The following is a 21,251-nucleotide window of genomic DNA, read 5'->3' as shown; positions in this document are numbered from 1 at the left end:
TAGCGGTAAATGGCTGGACCTATCTAGCGAAGGCGTGGACACAGAGACAGTTCCTAACTCAAGGTAGCGGCAAACGGCCAGACCTACCTAGTGAAGGCATGGACACAGAGACAGTTCCTAACTCAAGGTAGCGGCAAACAACCGGACCTACCCAGTGAAGGTGTGGACACAGAGACAGATCCAAACAATGAAAAACAGTTCCTTATCTAGACACAGGAAGGCTCCAGTCTTGCTCTGGTGGTAGAACTTGACAGCAATACAGCCAAGGACGCAGGCGAGGTTGCAGGCAGAAGGTGAAGGGAAGGGAAGGGAAGGGAACAGTCCAGAAACTGAAGCTGAACCCAGGAGCTGTTTATATAGCCAGCCCAAAATGAGAATCATGTGCCTCAATTAAGGCACCAACAGAACAAGGGAAAACCAGAAAACCTGGAATAAGGATTGATGGGCCGGTCCGTGAACCGGAATGCGGACTTCACGGAATGGACCATGACACCATATCTGTATATCCAAGAAATACAGGAGATAATTTCAAGATGTCAGAGTGAGGAGAGGAACGGGTGTCGCATCTGACCATTGCCTTTTAGTTGCAAAGCTAAAACTCAAACTAAAGAAAAATTGAATGGAAGTAGCATCAGTGAGGCAGAGATTCAATGCAGAGAGACAGAGACAGAGATCAGAGAGACGTTCAGACCCAAGAAACATTCAAATTGGTTCTCAGCAACAAGTCTCAAGTGCTACAAGAATTGCATGAGGAAGAAGATCTTCAACAAGTGGCAGAAAGCTAAGGAGGTGCTAGTCTCGACATGTCAAGAGGTTTAGGTGCCAAAAAGAACCAACGGGATGAATGGATCTTAGCTGATACAATACGCAAGATTGAGTTGAAGAAGCAAAAGAAAGCAGTCATGAATAACAGCTGGACTAGACTTGGAAAGGTGAAAGCATAGGAAGAGCATGCAGAAGCTTACAGAGCAGATAAGAAGAGCACTAAAGCAGACAAGCAGTGATATACAGTCGACGGCCTGGTAGTAGAAGCAAAACAAGCAGCAATTTGTGGCAACATGAGGAAGCTGTACGACACCACCAAGAAACTGGCCAGCAAGTACAATAACCCTGCGAGGCCAGTCAAGGCCAGAGTGGGAACAGAGGAGCAGCTGAACAGGTGAGCTAGATACTTTGAAGATCTGCTGAACAAACCTGCACCTTAAAATCTACCTGACATCCCTCCAGCCAGTACTGACGTGCCTGTAAACTGTGACAAACCTACTAGAGAGGAGATCAGGAAAACAATAAAGCTGCTAAAGAATGGTAGAGCAGCTGGTCCAGATGACCTTCCTCGAGAAGCCTTTTTTGTAGACTGGACACTACAGTAGAGATGATGTAATCTCACTTTCAGAAGATCTGGGAAGAAGAGCAAGTACAGACAGACTGGAAAGAGGGCTACCTTGTCAAGATTCCAAAGAAGTGACATCTTAAAAACTGCTTCAACTACAGAGGCGTCACTCTTGTCAGGCCATCAAAAGTCTTCTACAAGATAGTAATAAAGAAAATGATGGATGCTGTAGATGCTAAACCAAGAGGTGAACAAGCAGGCTTCCACAAAAACAGATCATCTATTGTCAAACTACCCACACTAGGCATCATAATTGAGCAATCACTTGAGTGGAATTCATCTCTGTACATCAACTTCGTCGATTATGGAAAAAGCCTTCGACAGAGAGATCCTTTATAGAATTCTGTAGCAGTAAGGAGTACCAGGCAAGATGGTCAGACTGATCAAGAATTCGTACAAGGAAATGTCCTGCAGACTCAACCGTGATGGAGAGCTTTTATGTGAAGGTAGGAGTCAGACAAGAGTTCCTGATATCTTCCTCCCTGATGCTTCTAGTCAGAGACTAAATCATGAAGGCATCTACAGCAGAGAAAAGAAATGGGATCCAGTAGACCCGACAGAATCAACTGGATGACCAAGATTTCACTGATGATATAGCTCTCCTGTGTCATTGACAGACAGGGCAGCGCCAATGTGGATGTCAAGACAAGGATGAGCAAAGAATCAGGATCAGAATCTAGTTTAATATCACCAGCATATGTCATGAAATCGTTTAACTTTACGGCAGCAGTACAACTTGATAAATAAATATTGAGAAAAAATGAATTACGATAAGTATAGATATGTCTATTAACTAATTAAGTTAAAATAAAGTAGTGCAAAAAAAAACAGAAATAAAAATAGTACTGAGTTAGTGTTCATGGCTTCAATGTCCACTTAGAAATTGGATGGCAGAGGGGAAGAAGTTGTTTTTAAATTACTGAGTGTGTGCGTTCAAGCTTCTGTACCTCCTTCCTGCTGGTAATAGTGAGAAGAGGGCATGTCCTGGGTGGAAGAGGGGTATCCTTAATGATGGACACTTCCACCATAAGGCACCACTCATTTAAGATGTTTTCGATACGACAGAAGGTAGTACCCATGATGGAGCTGAGTAATTTTACAAGTGTCTGCATCTTACTTTGATCTTGTGCAGATATTTCACCCATACCAGATGGTGATGCAGCCAATCAGAATGTTTTCCATGGTACACTTCTGGAAGTTTTTGAGTGCTTTAGTTGACAAACCAAATCTCCTTAAACTCCTAATGAAATATAGCCACTGTCTTGCCTTCTTTATAGCTGCATCAATATGTTACATCCAGGTTAGATCCTTAGAGATAATGACACCCAGGAACTTGAAATTGCGCACTCTCTCCACTTCTGGTCCCTCTATGAGGATTGGTATGTGTTCCTTCATCTTACCCTTCTTGAAGTCCACAATCAGCTCTTTTGTCTTGCTGACACTGAATGCAAGGATATTTCTGTGACACCACTCACAATAGTTGAATCATCAGCACATTTGGAGATAGCTCTGCCTAGCCGCACAGTCATGAGTGTAGAGAAGATAAAAAAGGGGGCTAAGCACATATCCCTGTGGTGCACCAGTATTGCTGGCAGTGGTCTTTCGTTTAAGAAGTCGAGGATCCAGCTGCAGAGGGAGGTACAAATGCCTAGGTTCTGTAGCTTTTCAATCAGGACTGTAGGAATTATAGTGTTAAATGCTGAGCTATCATCAATAAACAGCATCCTGACATAGGTATTTTCATTGACCAGGTGATCTAAGACCACATGGAGAACCATTGAGATTGCATCTGCTGTACACCTATCGTGGTGACTGGCAAATTGCAGTGGGTCCAGGTCATTCCTGAGATAGATGTTGATTCTAGCCATGACAAACCTCTCAAAGCGAGTGCAGCCTTCATCCAGCTCAAGAACATCTGGTGCTCCAAAGAGCTGTCACAGTGCACTAAGATCAGGCTGTCCAACTCCAATGTGAACTCAGTTCTGCTAACGGGGCAGAGACTTGGAGGACACCAAAGACTATCAATAGGAGAGTGCAGAATTTTTATTAATGGGTGTCTGAGAAACATTCTTCTGATCTACTGGACAGAAATCACCAGCAACACTGATCTATGGCAGAGAACACACCAGCTAGCAGCGGAAGAAGAACTAAGGAAAAGCAGATGAGGTGGATAGGCAATGCGCAAGCCAAGTATCAACGTCGCCTGGAAAGTGGAAGAGAGGCCGGCCAAAGTGCAATATGACCTAGAAGCTGATACCAATAAGATAGGCTATACCTGGGGATAACTTGAAAGACTGGCCCAGGTCAGAGGATGGGCTTAACTAACTAACTAACAATTATACTCAATTCCCCAAGGTGGCAGTTGAACACCAAGTACAGAATAATGCGACGAAGGTCAATGCCTTTAATTGACCACATATCAATTCTAACCTCACTTGCTGCTGCCAAAGTAAATAGTATATTGGCCCATTGTACATAGAAAGAAGTCAAAAAGCCCAACTATTACCATGGATCAATTTTCATGGATCACACCTCAGAGTGACTGATGATAGAATTCATTATATTGAGGGTCTGTTCGTATTTAACCCATTCCGTTTTGCAAAAGATACCTATTGTAAAAGAGAAGAAATAGGGAAAAGTAATAGAAGCACAGAAGGAAATTCTAACCAACTCTTGTGGAAAACAATACCAGTATTTTCAATTCCTTATGTATCTTTTGTGATTTATTTCCATTCTTTTAAATACTTCACAGATTTCAATCTTAACTTCCTATGCTTATTTATATTTGCTTTCCCTCTATCTGTCCTTTGCAATTTCTGATGTTTTTTTCTCTGTGTTCTTCTTGTTGCTCTCTTTAATATACAAGGTTGATGAAGGTATGAATTATGTTACATTTCCCCCCCATTCTTTTTTCACTGAAAGGAGGAAAAGTGCTCAAGTATTCCAACTTTGCAACAGGGTGGCAAGGAAGTTGAGAAACAACAGAAATATTGAAAACATGTAATATATTTCTTTTTATTCATTTTTGCTCTGTTCCTTTTCAGGTAATGTTTACCCCCCACCCCCATTGTATTCCCAATTCTAATAATGAATTTGTAAATTTGGAAGTCATTCAGTGCCTGACCAGTTGAGAATTTTCTACTTTTTTCTGCTTTAGTTTCAGATTTCCAGCACTGCATCTATTCTTTATATAAAACCAAGACAAGGCATGATTAGGTTCAATGAAACATGATGTGAAGTTTTTTGGAAGTGCTTTCATGTCTTGAGTTAAAATATTGGAGCTCTACTATTAATTTAAATGGGCAGATGCATAGGGAATGGCAGAATGTGGCAGAAGATTAATCAGGCTAGTTCCAATCCACACATATCGTCCTTGGTTTCTCCGTAGGCGTGGGGACCATAGTCATAATTTGCAGTGAGTGGCAAATTAAAGATGTTTTGTGCTTATGATATGGAGTCATACAGCCATAAAGCACTGAAAGCTCTTCAGTCTAATTTGCCCATGCTGACCAAGTTGCCTAGATAGAGCTAATCTCATGTGCACATATTTCGGCCAAGACCCCTCTACCCATCGCCTGTTCAAGGTCCAAATGCCTTTTCAATGGCATCATTGTACCTGCCTCTCACTCTTCCTCTGGCCATTCATTCCACACAAGCATAACCCTCTGCGTCAATAATTGCCCCCTCCCCTCCCAATCTTTCCCCTCTATCTTATATCTATGCACTCCAGTTTTGGACTGTCCTGCCCTGAACAGTTTAATGACAACCTTTCAAGAGCGGGGCAATCAGAACTATACACTGCACTCCAAATGTGGCCTTAGCAATGACTTGTACAGCTGTAACACGACATCTATTTCCTGCATTCGATATGCTAACTGATGGGGGAAGAGTGCCATACATCAACTTCCTCACCATACCTGCTGTGACACCATTTTCACAGCCACATGCATGTAACTACTTAGCCTGTGGAGGTAAAGGTCATGGTGATTTTCAGTTTCACAGCCACAAGATCACTTTGGGCTCCCCGACAACTTCTCAGCAGGATCTCGTTCATGGATTACTTCCAGGAAGAATGAATCTTGCAGGCTGACCACATTACTTCTGCCCTCTGAAGTACTTGCACAACATGTATCTCACTGGCCCTATCCTCCCAAAATGCATTTCCCAGTCTTGCAGCACGTATTCACTTAGCAGAAACACTCCCCCATAGTGCAAGAGTGGTACTGGTATTATACCATGTGCCTTTAAGACTCTGCTTACAGGCAACCCACATATTGGCCTATGTGCTAATAACCAGGAGAACTCATAACACATCAGCAGGGAACATTGTGCTGGAACCTACTTTGTTATGGAAACCAGAAAGTACTGTGAATCTCCCAAATGAGTTTCTCACTCTTTATTGCTACTGTCACAAACAACATTAGGACACTTCACAACACTGTTTTAATGACAATAAAACGATATGGAGCGATCTCTGGTCATTATCCTGATTAATTGCTTAATATTTCTGAGTGCTAATGGTATTATCATTTGTTTACTTTCATTATATTTAATGCAAACTCTGAACAAATGTACCCAGGAATTTAGTTATTAAAAAGTTAATGGACATGTACATAGATGTCAATTAAATTAGAAAAAAGATTGACAAAGAAGAAATGCAGACTCTCAAATACCAAGAGAGAAATTTGTGTAGAGCTGTTGGAGATGAGCATTTCTTAATTATTATTGCTCCTCTGACTTTACCATGGAGAATGAAGTAATGTCTTGGGGACCTAGCAAAAACAACGGAGACGATTTGGTCCATATTACAGCGGTGTCGCATGTTTTAAGATGTATTAAGGTAGACAGGTCTGGAGGAGGTACATCCAAGAACAGTATGGGAAGCTAGAGAAGAAATTGCAAGAGCCCTTACTGAGATACTTGCAATATCGCTATGCTCTGTCAGGGTGTCAGAAGACCGGATAATAACAAATATTATGCCTTAATTTAAGTAAGGCTGTAAGGATAGACCTAGTGTCCAGACCTGTTAGTCTAACATTCATGGTAGGTAAGATGTAATTTGAGAGGAGAAGCACAAGTCACATGTATCAATATTGCAATGGAATTAAAGGGAAGCACGAGAGAGGAGCTTGCCCAGGTGGATTGGAGGAGGATACTGGTGGGGATGACGGCAGAACAGAGGTGGCTGAAATTTCTAGGAATAGTTCAAAAGGTGTGGGATAGATATGTCCGACAGTAGAAGTTGCTCTCAAATGGTAGGGCTAGGCAACCATAGCGGATAAGGGCAGTTAAGGACTGAATAAAAGCCAAGGAAAGGGCATATAAGGTTGTAAAAGTGAGTGGGAAGTTGGATGATTGAGAAGCTTTTAAAATCCAACAATAGGCAACTAAAAAAGCTATAAGAAGGGAAAAGATGAAATACATATGAGCACAAAATAGCTGATAATATAAAGCAGGGTACTAGAAATCTTTTCAGTTATATAAAGAATAAAAAGGAGGTGAGAGTTGATATTGGACAACTGGAAAATGAAGCTGGTGAGGTAGTAATCGGGGACAAAGAGATGGCAGATGAACATAATAAGTACTTTGCTTTAGTTTTTACTGTGGAAGACACTAGCTGTATGTCAGAGGTCCATGAATGTCAGGGAGCAGGAGTGAGTGTCATTGCTATTACGAAGAATAAAATGCTAGGCAAACTGAAAGGTCTTAAGGTGTATAAGTCATCTGGACCAGATGAACTGCATCCCTGAGCCCTGAAAGAGGTTGCTGAAGAGATTACAGATGGATTGGTCATGATGTTTCAAGAATCACTTGATTCTAGCATGGTCCCGGAGGACTGGAAGATTGCAAATGTCACTCCACTTCTTAAGAAGGGAGGAAGGCAAAAAAAAGGAAATTATAGGCCCGTTAGTCTGACCTCAGTGGTTGGGAAAGTGTTGGATCTATTATTAAGAGTAAGGTTTCGGGGTACTTGCAGACTAATGATAAAATAAGTCAAAGTCAGCATGGTTTCTGTAGAGGGAAATCTTGCCTGATAAATCTGTTAAGTTTTTCGAGGAAATACCAAGCAGGATGGACGAAGTACAGGCAGTGGATGTCATTTGCTTGGATTTTCAGAGGCATTTGATAGGGTTCCCCACATGAGGCTGCTTAACAAGGTAAAATCCTATGGCGTTACAGGAAAGATACTGGCATGGATAGAGGAATGGCTGACATGCAAGAGGCAGTGAGTGAGATTAAAGGGGGCCTTTTCTGGTTGGCTGTGGGTGACTAGTGGTGTTCTTCAGGGGTCAGTATTGGGACCACTACTTTTCACATTGTTTGTCAGTGATTTAGATAGTGGAATTGATGGCTTTGTGGCAAAGTTTTCAGATGATCCGAAGATAGGCAGAGGGGTAGTTGGTGCTAAGGAAGCAACGAGATTGAAGCAGGAATTAGACAAATTGGAAGAATGGGCAAAAAAGTGGCAGATGGAATACAGTGTGGGAAATGTATTAATATGCATTTTGGTAAAAGAACAATAATAAAGACTATTATCTAAATGGGGAGAAAATTCAAATATCAGAGGTGCAAAGGGACTTAGGAGTCCTTGTGCAAGACTCCCAGAAGGTTAATTCACAGGCTGAGTCTGTGGTAAAGAAGACAAATGCAAAGTTGATATAGAATATAAAAACAAGGAGATAATGCTGAAACTTTGTAAGACACTAGTCAGGCCACACTTGGAGTATTATCAACAATTTTGGGCCCATTATTTCAGAAAGGATGTATTGTCATTGGAGAGAGTCCAGAGGAGGATCACGAGGATAATTCCAGGAATGAAGAGGTTAATGTACGAGGAGTGTTTGGCAGCTTTCGGCTTGTACTCACTGGAATTTAGAAGAATGCATGTGGATTTCATTGAAACCTATTGAATGCTGAAAGGACTAAGTAAGGTGGATGTGGAGAGGATGTTTCCAATGGGGGGAGCGAGTATCGAGAACTAGAGGGCACAGCCTCAGAACTGAGGGGCAATCACTTAGAATAGAAGTACGGAGGATTTTTTTTAGCCAAAGAATGGTGCATCTGTGGAATGCTCTGCCAGAGACTGTGGTGGAGGCCAAGTCCGTGGGTATATTCAAAGCGGAAGTTGATAGATTCTTTATTGGTTGAGGAATCAAGGGATGTGGTGAGAGGGCAGGTGTATAGGATCTGGGATCAGCCATGATGAAATGGCGGAGCGGACTCGAAGAGTGGAATGGGCTAATTTTTGCTCCTATGTCTTATGGTCTTATGGTCTAATGTTTGCTCAGATTTGAGGTCTGTGACTTGCGGTATGCCCCAGGAGTTTGGTGCTGGGCATATTGTTATTTGTCATCTATAAACGAGGAATAGCAAATTACTGAATTTGGAGATGACACTAGGTGGTGTTACAGACAATGAAGAGGAGTATCAAGAATTGCAGTGGGATTTTGATCGGTTCGGTATATGGCCTGAGGAAACGTTGACTGTTTACTCCTTTCCATAGATGCTGCCTGGCCTGCTGAGTTCTTCCAGCATTCTGTGTTGATCCTGATAAAAGTATAGTATTACAGTATATGTTGGGAGGACAAAATTAAGTAGTACTATCACGCTCAATAGAAGGAACCTGGGTACTGTTGTAGAACAGAGGGACCTTGGAGTAGAAGTGCATAGTTCCATTCGAGTCACCAGTAGACAAAACGGTGAAGAAGGCTTTTGGCTTGCTGAACTTCATCAGGCAGAATACTGAGTACAGTATTAAGGACCCACACCATCCAGAACATGTTCTCTTCTTATTACTACCATCAGGGAGAAGGTACAGGAGTCTGAAGTCCCTTACTCAATGTTTTAGGAACAACTTTCTCTCCTTCACCACCATCAGATTTCTGAACAGTCCAGAAACCCATGAACACTGTCTCACTATTCCTCTTTTGCTCTATCTCTCTATCTCTTGTAACTAAGTAAATTTAATACATTGCACTGCAGTGCTGTCATAAAACAACAAAGTTCAGGACAGCTGTCACCTTCCTGTCAGCTTGAACCAGCCTGCCCATTCATCTCCAATGCCCCCTATTAACAAAGCATTTTCAACCACAGAACTGCTGCTCACTGGATGTTTTTTTTTGTTTGTTTTTTTGTACCATGCTCTGTAAACTCTAGATATTGTTGTGTGTAGAAATCCCAGGTGATCAGAAGTTTCTGAGATACTCAAATCACCCCATCTGGCACCAACAATCATTCCACGGTCAAAGTCACAGGTGTAACTAATAAAGTGGCCACTGACTGAACGTCACTGTAAATAAGCCTGATTGTTGTTTTGAAGTTGGGAGATTATGTTGCAATGGTGCAAATTAGTGGTGACACACTGGAGTATTGTGTTCAGTTTTGTCCACCCTGTTATAGGAAGGATATGATTAAACTGAAAACTGCAAAAAATATTTACAAGTATCTTGCCAGGACTCAGGACTGTGTTATAGGGGGAGTTTAGTCAGGCTGGACCTTTAATCCTTGGAGCATAGGAGAGTGAGGAGTGATTTCACAGAAGTATATAAAACCATAAGAGTATATTAGGGAGGAGAATTGAAAAGTAATAGTACATAGTTTTAAGCTTAGAGGTGAAAAGTTTTATAAGAAGATGAGAGGGAACTTTAATTATGCAGTGGGTTTTAGATGTATGCATGGGACCAGCTGCCAGAGGAAGTGGTTGAGGCAGGTACATTAGATACATTTAAAAACTATGTGAACTGGTACATGAAGGCAGGAGCTGAGAGAGATTTGGGCATAAGTGTTGAGAAATGGGGTTGGCTTGAATATATATCTTGGTCAGCATGGCCAAGTATGGGCTGAAGGGCCTCTTTCCATTCTTTATACCTTTAAGCTCTAAATTAATATTAAGAACCACTCCAGTAAAAAAAGGATTCAAGAGAAAACTAAATCAGTGTGCTTGTCCTAAGTCCTAACTGATCATTCTATACAAGGAAAGGTGATATTCATCTCCATCTGAAAGCAGAAAGGCTTTGAAAACTAATCAGGAGGAGTAAAATAGAAGCTGAAATGTAAATATGTTAGCACAAAATAAATTAATATTTTTCCATCTGTCAGACAATTATCCAGGTGGTACTCATACTTTCCTGAGTCACAAATGAAGTAAAATGACAGTTGTTAAGTGAAAACATCCATCTGTTTGTGCAGTGTCAATTTTCAACCACTAGAGATCCACCTTGGTATTCGTTTCAACTCATATTTAAGAAATAACCTGATTGAAGTTATTTGCTAAAAGTTTGATTGTTCTTTGTTTCTTTTAACTTCTTTTAGAATCTTTGCTGATATGGAGAAATCTTGAGCACCACTGGTAACCATTACCTCATCTCATGATTCATAAAATATACCCAGTGGCCTCTTTATTAAATACCTTCTGGACCTAATAAAGTGGCCACTGTGCGTATGAAATGAGTAGCAATCATTTAACCCTTGTTTATGAAAACAAGGAAGATATTGTTTGTATCGAATTGTATGTAATCTTTAGCAGTGAGTACTATTAGGAGGAATCTGCATTCAGCTTATGAAGTTCAGTCCATGTTGGCTGCTTATTGATCTTTTGGGAAGGAATAAAACACCCCAGTAATTGCAGTTTAATTTAAAGCAAGGGCTGTACGATGTAAAAATTCACCTTAAACCTTCTCTCACAATCCCACGCCTCTCCTACTTCACAATCTATACATTCCCACACCATTCTGGTGAACCATCCCATCTCCAAAGAGAATGCATTTTTAGAGTCATCTTACTGATCAGCAAATACTCTGAGGTTAATATATTGCTAGTGCTTCTTTGAACACATGGTAATATGTGTGTTCATTTGTGTTAAAAACACAAATAAAAATATTAAAGAGGTGTTTTAATCCCTATCTTATAAAGAGCAACTATCTTTCTCACTGTTACCATCAGGAAAGAGGTACAGAATTCCTGAAGGCGCACACTCAGCAACTCAGAAGAAGCTTCTTCTCCTCTGTCATCCCATTTCTAAATGAGCATTGAACCCATGAACACTATCTCACTACGTTTTTAAATTTATTTCTGTTTTTGCACTACTTATTTTAACATAATTATTTAATACATGTATATATATATATAGCTTAGAACTCTCCCACCCCGGAAGGATATAATGCAGGATAAAGTTCATGGCTTGCTGGCCACACCTAAAGTTATAAGTAGTTACCACAGGTTACTGTGTAAGTCTGGTTTCTTGAATAAAATTTGAAGTTCCCATACAGTGTTGTTTTCGTATGCATTGCTATGCCACAATCCATTTATTGGTCCTGGAGTTCACTGCTTGCTGTGATGCTTCCTCTCAGCTTCATTTGTCCAAACATCATCCAACATATTAAAAAAAGTATCTTCATCCATAACGTTGGGCACAGAACTGCTGGAAATCTACAGCAGCGTAATTTGTACTAACTTGCAGGCTTTTAAGGAGGATCCAAAATTAAAGCATATTTCCTTAAGCCCATGGACACAAAAATCATGTTTAAAACCTTCTGTATTTTTGATTACTGTTACTTACATTGTGGCATTCCATGGGGATGGGGGGGGGGGGGTGTGGTTGACAGCCCAGTATTCCCAGTGCCCAGCGCCATTTATTAGTTCTTGGTTTAAAATGCTTTCAAGGGATTATGGTGGGGTGCTTAGGTTCATTTATTGTTACAATTTGGCTTGGGTTTTACAGTTGTTCGCTTGTGTGTTTGTGGCACTCCTGACTGTAACCAGGGTGTGTAATAATCACCACCCCTGTCTGTATGTGACTGAGTCGGTTCTCTCCCTGGGTCATAGTGTTCTGGGTTTTTGTGCTTGATGCAATAAAGATGCCACTTGAGATAAATAAGCTTTTTTTGTCTGTCATCATGGACCAAATGCTCACTGCAATATATCAGTACAAGTAGAAAATGGTTCTGTATTACTTTTTAATGCCGCTAACAAGAGTGGAGCACTAGATTATCTTATTACTTTTTATGATTAGTTCTTTAACAGCAATGGCTTGTTAACTTTCAGCACATTATCATTCTAAACTCTGTCAATAAATATTTGTCAAATTAATATTAACAATTTAGCCTTTGATATCAAATCCACCATTTCTGAATGTGCAGATTTTATCAAATTGAAATCAATTCCATATAAAGAGGCAACATAAGATTGTAAGATATAGAATCCTTGTGGGCAGAGTTAAGAAACTGCAAGGGTAAGAAGTCTTTGACGGGAGTTATATACAGGCCTCCAAACAGTAGCCAGGTTGTGGGGTAAAAAATTACAATGGGAGATAGAAAAGGCATCTAAATAGGGCAATGTTATGATAGTCATGGGGATTTCAATGTGCAAGGATATTGGGAAGATCGGGAAAATCAGGTAGGTGCTGGAACTCAAGAGACAGGATTTGTAGAATGCCTATGAGATGGCTTTTTTGAGCAGCTTTTGTTTGAGCCCACTGGGCGAAAGGCAATTGTGGACTTTGTGTGGTGCACTGAAACAGATTTTGTTTGGGAGCTTAAGGTAAATGAACCCTCAGGAAGCAGTGATTATAATATGAAAGAATTCACCCTGCAGTTTGAGAGCAAGGTGCTAAAGTCAGATCTATCTCTGGTACAGCCATATCTGACATATTGCATACAGTTCTAGTTGCCGCACTATAGGAAGGATATTGAGGCTTTGGAGAAGGTGCAGAGGATATTTGGAGGGCATGTTCTATCAGGACAGGCTGAATAAACTTGGGTTGTTTTCTCTGGAGCACCAGAGGATGAAGGGGATATCTGATAGAGGTTTACGAGATTATAAGAGGCATAGATAGGATGGATAGAGTGTATCTGTTTCACAAGGCTGAAATCTCTAATACCAGGGGGCATGCATTGAAGGTGAGAGGGGGAAGGATTAGTGTTGGGTGTTTTTGATTTGCTCTTTAGCTGGTTCAGCACAACACTGTGGGCTGAATGGCCTGTCCCTGTGCTGTACTCTTCTATGTTCTATGGCATTACAGTGGAGTAAAGGGAATTATAAAGGCACGAGAGAGGAGCTGGCCAACGTTGATTGGAAGGGGACACTGGCAAGGATGGTGGCAAATCAGCAGTGACTGGAGTTTCTGGGGGCAATTCAGAGGGTGCAGGATAGCCATATCCTAAAGATGAAGAAGTATTCTAAAGGGAGGATGATACAACTGTGCCTGACAAGTGAAGTCAGAGACATCACAAAAGAGAGGGCATAAAGTATAGCAAAAATTAGTGGGAAGTTAGAGGATTGAGAAACTTTTAAAAACCAACAAAATGCAACAAAAAACCCATAAGGAGAGAAAATATGAAACGTGATGGTAAGCTAGCCAATAATATAAATGAGGATACTCAGAACTTGTTCAGTAATAGAGAGGTGAGAGTGGATATTGGACCACTGGAAAATGACACTGTAGAGGTAGTATTATGATTATGAAGACACGCAGTCCCCTTCTATTGTCATTTAGTAATGCATGCATTAAGAAATGATAAAAATGTTTTTCCAGAATGATATCACGAGAACACATGACAAACCGACTTAAAAACTAACAAAAACCACATAATTATAACATATAGTTACAACAGTGCAAAGCAATACCGTAATTTGATAAGAACAGACCATGGCACAGTAAAAGTCTCAGAGTCTCTCGAAAGTCCCATCATCTCACGCAGACGGTAAACCTCCAGCGCCGCCAACTTGCCGATGCAGCATCCCAGAAGCGTCCGTCCGCAGTCTGACTCCGAGTCCGTCCAAAAAACTCCGAGCCTCCGACCACCTATTCGACAACGAGCACCAAGCACCATCTCTGCCAAGCGCTTTGACCCCGGCCCCGGTAACAGGCGATACGCAAAGCCAAGGACTTGGAGCCTTCGTCTCTGGAGATTCTCGATCGCACAGTAGCAGCGGCAGTGAAGCAGGCATTTCAGAAGTTAATCCAGATGTTCCTCTGTTCTTTCTCATGGCTGTCCCTATCAAATCTGGATTGTGCACGGCACCCCTAGTTACACATATCGATATTCATTCGGAATGGCCGTGCACTCTGCATCGCACCGCCATCTTCTCCTCCCTCCTAGTAATGAGAGACAAAGACATGGAAGATGAACTTAATTAGTATTTTGTGTCAGTATTGCCAGAAATTCAATTGTGTCAGGGGGATGAAGACAGCATAATTGTTATTGCTAAGGAGAAGGTGCTTGGGAAGCTGAAATGTCTGAAGATAGATAAGTAACCTGGGCCAGATGGACTACAACCACAGGGTTCTGAAGGAGGCAGCAAAAGGGATTGTTGAGGCATTAGTTATGATATTTCAAGAATCATTAGGTTCTAGAATGGTTCTGGAAGACTGAAATGTTGCAAATGTCACACCACTCTTTAAAAAGGGAAGGAGGCAGACCAGAGGAAATGATAGGCCAGTTAGCCTGACTTCAGTAGTTGTGAAGATGTTGAGTCCATTATTAAGGGCGAGATTTTGGGGTATCTGGAGGCATATGATAAAATGGGCCAAATCAGTATTGTTTCCTTCAGGGGAAATCTTGCTTGAGAAATCTGTTGGAATTCTTTAAGAAATAATAAGCAGGATAGACAATGGAGAATCAGTGGATGTGGTACACTTGGATTTTCAGAAGGCCGTTGACAAGTTCATCAGTGTTGTGACCGTTTCTTATCACTTTATATGTGAATGATTTAGATTAGATTATGAAGACATGCAGTCCTCTTTTATTGTCATTTAGTAATGCTTGCATTAAGAAATGATATAATATTTCCTCCGGTATGACATCACGAAACACAGGACAGACCAAGACTGAAAAAAACTAACAAAACCACGTAATTATAACATATAATTACAACAGTGCAACAATACCATAACTTGATGAAGAAGTCTATGAGCACAGTAAAGTTCAAAGTCTCTCAAATGTCCCACATCTCACGCAGACAGAGAAAAGGAAGGAAAACTCTCCCTGCCATACCCGACCATGGTCCGACTCTGACTCATCTGAAAACTTCGAGCTCTGACCAACTCTCCGACACCGAGTACTGAGCGCCATCGCTATCCGAATGATTCGACCTCCATCTCGGTCGCCAACAGCAGGCAAAGCTGGGGATTTTGAGGCCTACCCTCTGAAAGATTCCCGACCGCGCAGTAACAACAGCAGCGAATGAGCGTTTCAGAAATTTCTCCAGATGTTCCTCTGTGCTTTCATGTCCATCTTCATTAGATGACAGCATTGATGGCTTTGAAGCCAAGTTTGCAGGTGATATGGAGAAAGATGGAGAAGCAGATAGTGTTGAGAAAGCGGGGTAGTCTGCTGAAGGACTTTAAACAGATTGGGAGAATGTAAAAGGTGTGGCTAAAGGAATGTAGTGTAGGGAAGTGTATGGCCATGCACTTGGATAGAAGGAATAAAAGCATTGAAACCTGAAGTCTACAATCAGTTCTTTGGTCTTACTGACATTGAGTGAAAGGTTGTTGTTATTACATTACTCAGCCAAGTTTTCAATCTCCCTCCTGTATGCTGATTCATCAACCCCTTTGCGTACGCCTTTGGAGAACCAGAGGTCCATTAGCCAGTATTAATCGGAAGATCAGAAGCGGAGAGGGTCAGTAACTTTAAACTCATGGGTGTCACTATCTCAGAACGCCTGTCCTGGACCCATCATATAAATATTATTGCGAAGAAAGCACGGTAGTGCCTCTACTTCCTCAGGAGTCTGCAGAGGTTCAGCACGTCATCAAAACCCCTTGGCAAACTTCTGTAGATGTGTGGTGGAAAGTGTGCTGACTGGCTGTATTATGGCCTGGATTAGGAACACCGATACCTTTGAGTGGAAAATCCTACAAAAAGTACTGGATTCGGCCCAGTACATCACGGATAAAATCCTCCCAGCCATTGAGCACATCCAACGTGAAACGTTGCTGGAGAAAGCAGTGTCTATCATCAGAGATCCTCATCACCCAGGCTATGCTCTATTCTCACTGCCGCCATCAGATAAAAGGTACAGGTGTCTCAGGGCTCACATCACCAGCTTCAAGAACAGTTACTACCCCTCAACCATCAGGCTCTTGAACAAATGGAGATAACTACACTCATTTAAGGACTGTTATATTCTTATTTTATACTTGTTATTTATTTCTACTTATTACATCTGCATTTTCACTGTTTGCTTACAGTTTATAGTTCCTGATGTTTACAGTTCACAGTTACTGTTCTATAGATTTGCCAAGTATGCCCGCAGAAAAAGAATGCCAGGGTTGTATTTGGTGACATGTATGTACTCTGACAATAAATTTTACTTTGAACTTTGACTATTTTTTAAACAAAAAGAAAATTCAAAAATCAGAGGCGCAAAGGGACTTGGGGATCCTTGTGCAGGATTCCATAAAGGTTAACTTGCAGGTTGAATTGGTGGTAAGGAAGACAAATGAAATTTTAGCATTCATTTCAAGAGGACTAGAATATAGAAGCAAGGGTATAATGCTGAGGTCTTAAGGCTTTGTTCAGACTGTACTTGGAGTATTGTGAGAAATCTTGGGCCCCTTATCTAAGAAAAGTTTTGCTGGCATTGGAGAGGGTCCAGAGGAGGTTCACAAGAATGATTGTGGGAATTTGATGGCTCTGGGTTTGTATTCACTGGAGATTAGAAGAATAAGGGGTTGAAACTATCAAATGTTGAAAGGATGAGAGAGAGTGGATGTGGAGAGGAAGTTTTCTATAGTGGGCAGGTCTAGGACTGGAGAGTACAGCCTCAGTGTAGAGGGATGTCCATTTAAAACAAAGATGTGGAGGAACTTCTTTAGCCAGAGGGTAGTGAATCTGTGGAATTCATTACCACAGATAGCTGTGGAGGCCAAGTTATTGTGTATGTTTAAAACGGAGGTTGATATATTTTTGATTAGTCGGCATCAAATATTATGGGGAGAAGGCAGCAGAATTGGACTTAGAGGGATAATAAACCAGCCGTGATGGAATAGTGGAGGACAAGTTGCCTAATTCTCCTCCTACATTGATAGTTAGTACTGAGTAAGGCTGTGACAAGTTACAGAAGACATTGATGAATATAGAATGGGAACTGATTGGCAATTGAAAAATAGGAAAGTCACTCATTCCTTGGAAGTTATGGCTGTCTGTAGGTGGTGCAACTAAACGGTCAGTTTAAAAAAAAGTCAGTACTAAAATAAACTTAGCACTAAAAGTTGCTCCTAAGGGTGGTAGGTCCAAAACAAATCAAGTTCTAGTTTTCATTTCTAGAACGATGTAAGTTATTTCAAATTATATATCCAACCTCACTGCTATGTTGAAAGCAGAAAAAGGAGGATTGGATGAACAAGGGAGTGATTATAGAGATCTTTAAGAAATGATTGTGCAAATAAAAAGAAGTATTTCCATTTGTGGGGCATAGCACGACCAGAGGCTATCAATATGTGATAGTCAACAAGAGGTACATTGGGGACTTCAGCAGAAACTTCTTTATGCAAAGACCACTGAGAATATGGAATAGGCTGCCGTAGAAGTTATTGAGGCAATTAGCACAGATGCATTTAAGAGGAGAGCATATGATGGAGAAGGGAAAAAAAGGGTTATATCAATAGATTTAGATGAGGAATGAGAAAAGGAGGCTCAAGTGGAGCATAAACAACAGTTGGACTGAATGGTATGGTTTGGTGCTTTAATCATTAGATGTGCATATGTAGGTGGCTGATTTCTCTATGGAGTAATGCAATTTAAGTTTAAATAGGATCATGAGGGAAAAAGATCTGAAAATTACAAAAACAACAATCCTTTATAAGAATGCTAATGTAGTAAAGCATGGCAATACTGCTGAACAAAATTGACCAGCATTACAGTTGACAAAAATTTTCATCAAAGAAGTAGGTTTGAAACAGTGTTGCACAAGAGGAATGATAGATGTATTGGGAAGAAATGCAAAAGCAACATGATACTGAAATGATAAAGGGATTTGAAAAGAAGAGTGAGAATTTTAAGAGTGAGATGTTGTTTATGTAGGAGAGGTGGTTAATGAGAACTTTACATCAGAATTTACCAAGGAGAAGGATGTGGAGGATAGGGCGATCTGTGCCAAGCATATTGATATGCTAGGGCATTTCAAAGTAAAGAAGGAAGTAACGTTGTGTCTCGTAAAGAGCATTAAGTTTATTGACCGAGGCAAGAGAAGAGATTTTTGTGGTCTTGACCAATATCTTCTTGTTCTCTCTAGCCATAGGCAAGTTCCCAGAGGATTGATGAGTAGCTACTGTTAGTCTATTATTTAAGAAGAGAACCGGGGATAATTCTGCAAACTATAAACTGGTGTCTCACATCAGTGATAGGGAAGTTACAAGAGAGGATTCATGGGGTTAGGATTTATTAGCATTTGGAAAACCATGACCTAATTAGAGAAAGCCAGCATGGCTTTGTGTGGGGCAAGTGTTATGCTTCAGTCTGATCACGAAGGGGTGCCAAAGTCCTTCCAGGTTCTGATGCTCCTCCTTCCCTGATTATTAATTGATTATTTTTACCTGAGTCTTGTTTTAGTTATCAGAGCATCTGTGCCTCGTTTGTATTTCTCTTTGTATATTCCCTCTATTTTGTTTGTCTTTGATCGGTGGTGTCTGAATGGGTGAAGAATGGTGTAGCTATAGGTGAAGATTCTTTTTTAAGGTAGCAATGGTGAGTTGAGGATTATGGGGTAGAGATGTCAAGAAATCATAAAGAAGATGGAGGTAGTAAATGGAATATGGTATTGAATGTTAGGAGTTGTATGGAGGAAGGTGAATGGTAGATTTCTAGAAAATGGAATGGAAAAGTAAGTGGTGAATTGAGGATTGTAGTGATTTATCATTCATAATGAAGGCAATAGACAGAATTTAAATAAAGGAGGGAAGGAAGCATTTAAGGTATAGCTGAGTTTTAAATTTGGACTGGTTTCTGCTATCAATCCGATTAGATTAACTAAGGATTTGAAAAAAGTGTTAGGAGATATTGTGGGTGTAACGCCTTAATGAGATGCGGTGCTCTTAGTGTTTTATAAAGATAGTAAGTAATGTCCGAAAGCTTGAGGTTAAAAGCTGTGGGAGGAAGGAAATTGTTATGATAGGCTTCTGAATGTGCCAGCTTCCGGGTTTAGATGCTCCGACTCTCTGGTATATGGACAGATGGCGCAGCACTTTAAAGACCCAGGCATGCCTTGGTGGCCATGTTTTGGCGCCAGGATTTTAATGTTTAGAGAGCACCTGAACTGGGGTTCGGTGCTCAATTGTCAGCTCTACTTTGGGTCCTCGTCTGGTGTCTAGTTTAGAGCCCTGTCTTCGTTTCAGTCTCATATCATGTCTGGATTCTAGCCTTGGATACTGCGACCCTTTGGTCCTAACCATCCTTGCCTAGGTCTCACCACAATACGATTGAGCCTAACATAGACCTATTGTAGTATTGGAGTCTCTCATCAGATATGGGCAGCCACAGCGAGAAGATTACAAGACTGTGCCAGGAGACACAAAACCTCCAAGCTGCCACATGCCATCTGATATTAGGACGAAGCCAGAATTGCTCGAATGTAGGAGTGAGTCCATTTTCTGACCCTGGAGAGATTTGGCGGTTTCTTGCCACAGTTTCCTCACTCAGTGATTGTTGGTGTTTAAACTCCAGCCATCCTGGTTCCCTACAGAGCACAGAAAGGTGGCCTTCATGATCACTTTCCTGACCAGGAGAGCCCTTGCCTGCGCCACCGGGCATTGGGAATGGAGGTCGGAGATCTGTTCTGATTCGGAAGAATTCATGAACACCATGAAGAGGGTGTTCCATCATCCTACTGGAGCAAACAGAGCCTTGGACCATCTGATGAAGGTGCAACAGGATAGCTGGTCAGCAGCCTACTACCCTACTGAGTTTCAGACTTTGGCTGAGGAATATGGCTGGGATGGGGAGGCCTTGGACTCTCAGTCTCCAAGGTCTCTGTGGCGAGTTAATGGATGCCCTTGCCTTGGGAGAGCCAGTTGAGGACCTTGAGGCTCTGATAGATCAGTCTATCTCCCTTGATAATCTTCTATCGAAGTGCAAGTTGGGACTACCTCAGAAGGTTGAAAAGAGCTAGCCCAAGCCCGGCCTCTATGCATCACAGTTCCACTTCCCGACCTTGGACAGTGACCAGCCTGTCTCTTGTATCATATCCTGTTGAGCCAATGAAAATCGGCTGCACAGGACTCTCTGCCAATGAGAGGTCCCAGTGTCAGAGTTGAGTCCGTTGGTATCACTGTGGGGAAGCAAGTCTCCTGTGGGCTGAATATCCAAAGCTGCATCTTTCAGGAAAACTGCTAAGACTGTCTGGTGTCGGGAGGTCTGTGACGGTAGCATCCATTACTCTAAACCCTGTTGATTCTGGGATCATGCTGAAGCTGGAGATCGCCTGGGGAAATAACCAGTGAGAGGTGAATGCCTTTATGGACTCGGGGCAGCTCGTAATTTCCTGGAGTTGGGGACAACCTGTCAGCTCAACATATCTCTGAGGAGTTGAGCCAGCACATGACTGAACTGCCCTGGTCAGTCACCCTCTTGGGTACGGGCAAAACCTGTAGCTGACATTAGTTTTGTGAGTGAGGACAGGGGAACATGCAGGGGACATTTGTTTCTATTTCATCATTTCTCCTCACATACCCCTGACCCTCAGGCACCCTTGGCTATCTAAGCAGATCCCCTCCGTGAACCGGGAGGAAGGGGGAATCAGTGCATGGTCAAGTCTTTGCAAGAGGGAATGCTTTCCGTTGGTGTTCCGAACCCTAGACTCTCCTGAGATCAGCAGCCAATGATGAGGCAGAGTTTGCTCGGGGTAAGCAGAAGAGAGA

The 21,251-nt window shown here is 41.6% G+C and overlaps 1 pseudogene; it reads left to right on the top strand.

Moving 5' to 3' along the window:
- Positions 1-803: 803 nt before the first annotated feature.
- Positions 804-2,004, top strand: LOC134357170 (uncharacterized; annotated as a pseudogene).
- Positions 2,005-21,251: the final 19,247 nt, after the last annotated feature.

The sequence above is a fragment of the Mobula hypostoma genome, chromosome 15, assembly GCF_963921235.1.
Source record: "Mobula hypostoma chromosome 15, sMobHyp1.1, whole genome shotgun sequence".
NCBI classification, from domain to species: Eukaryota; Metazoa; Chordata; class Chondrichthyes; order Myliobatiformes; family Myliobatidae; genus Mobula; species Mobula hypostoma.
Note: the sequence above shows the minus strand (reverse complement) of the source record. Positions and strands in the feature narration are given on the sequence as shown.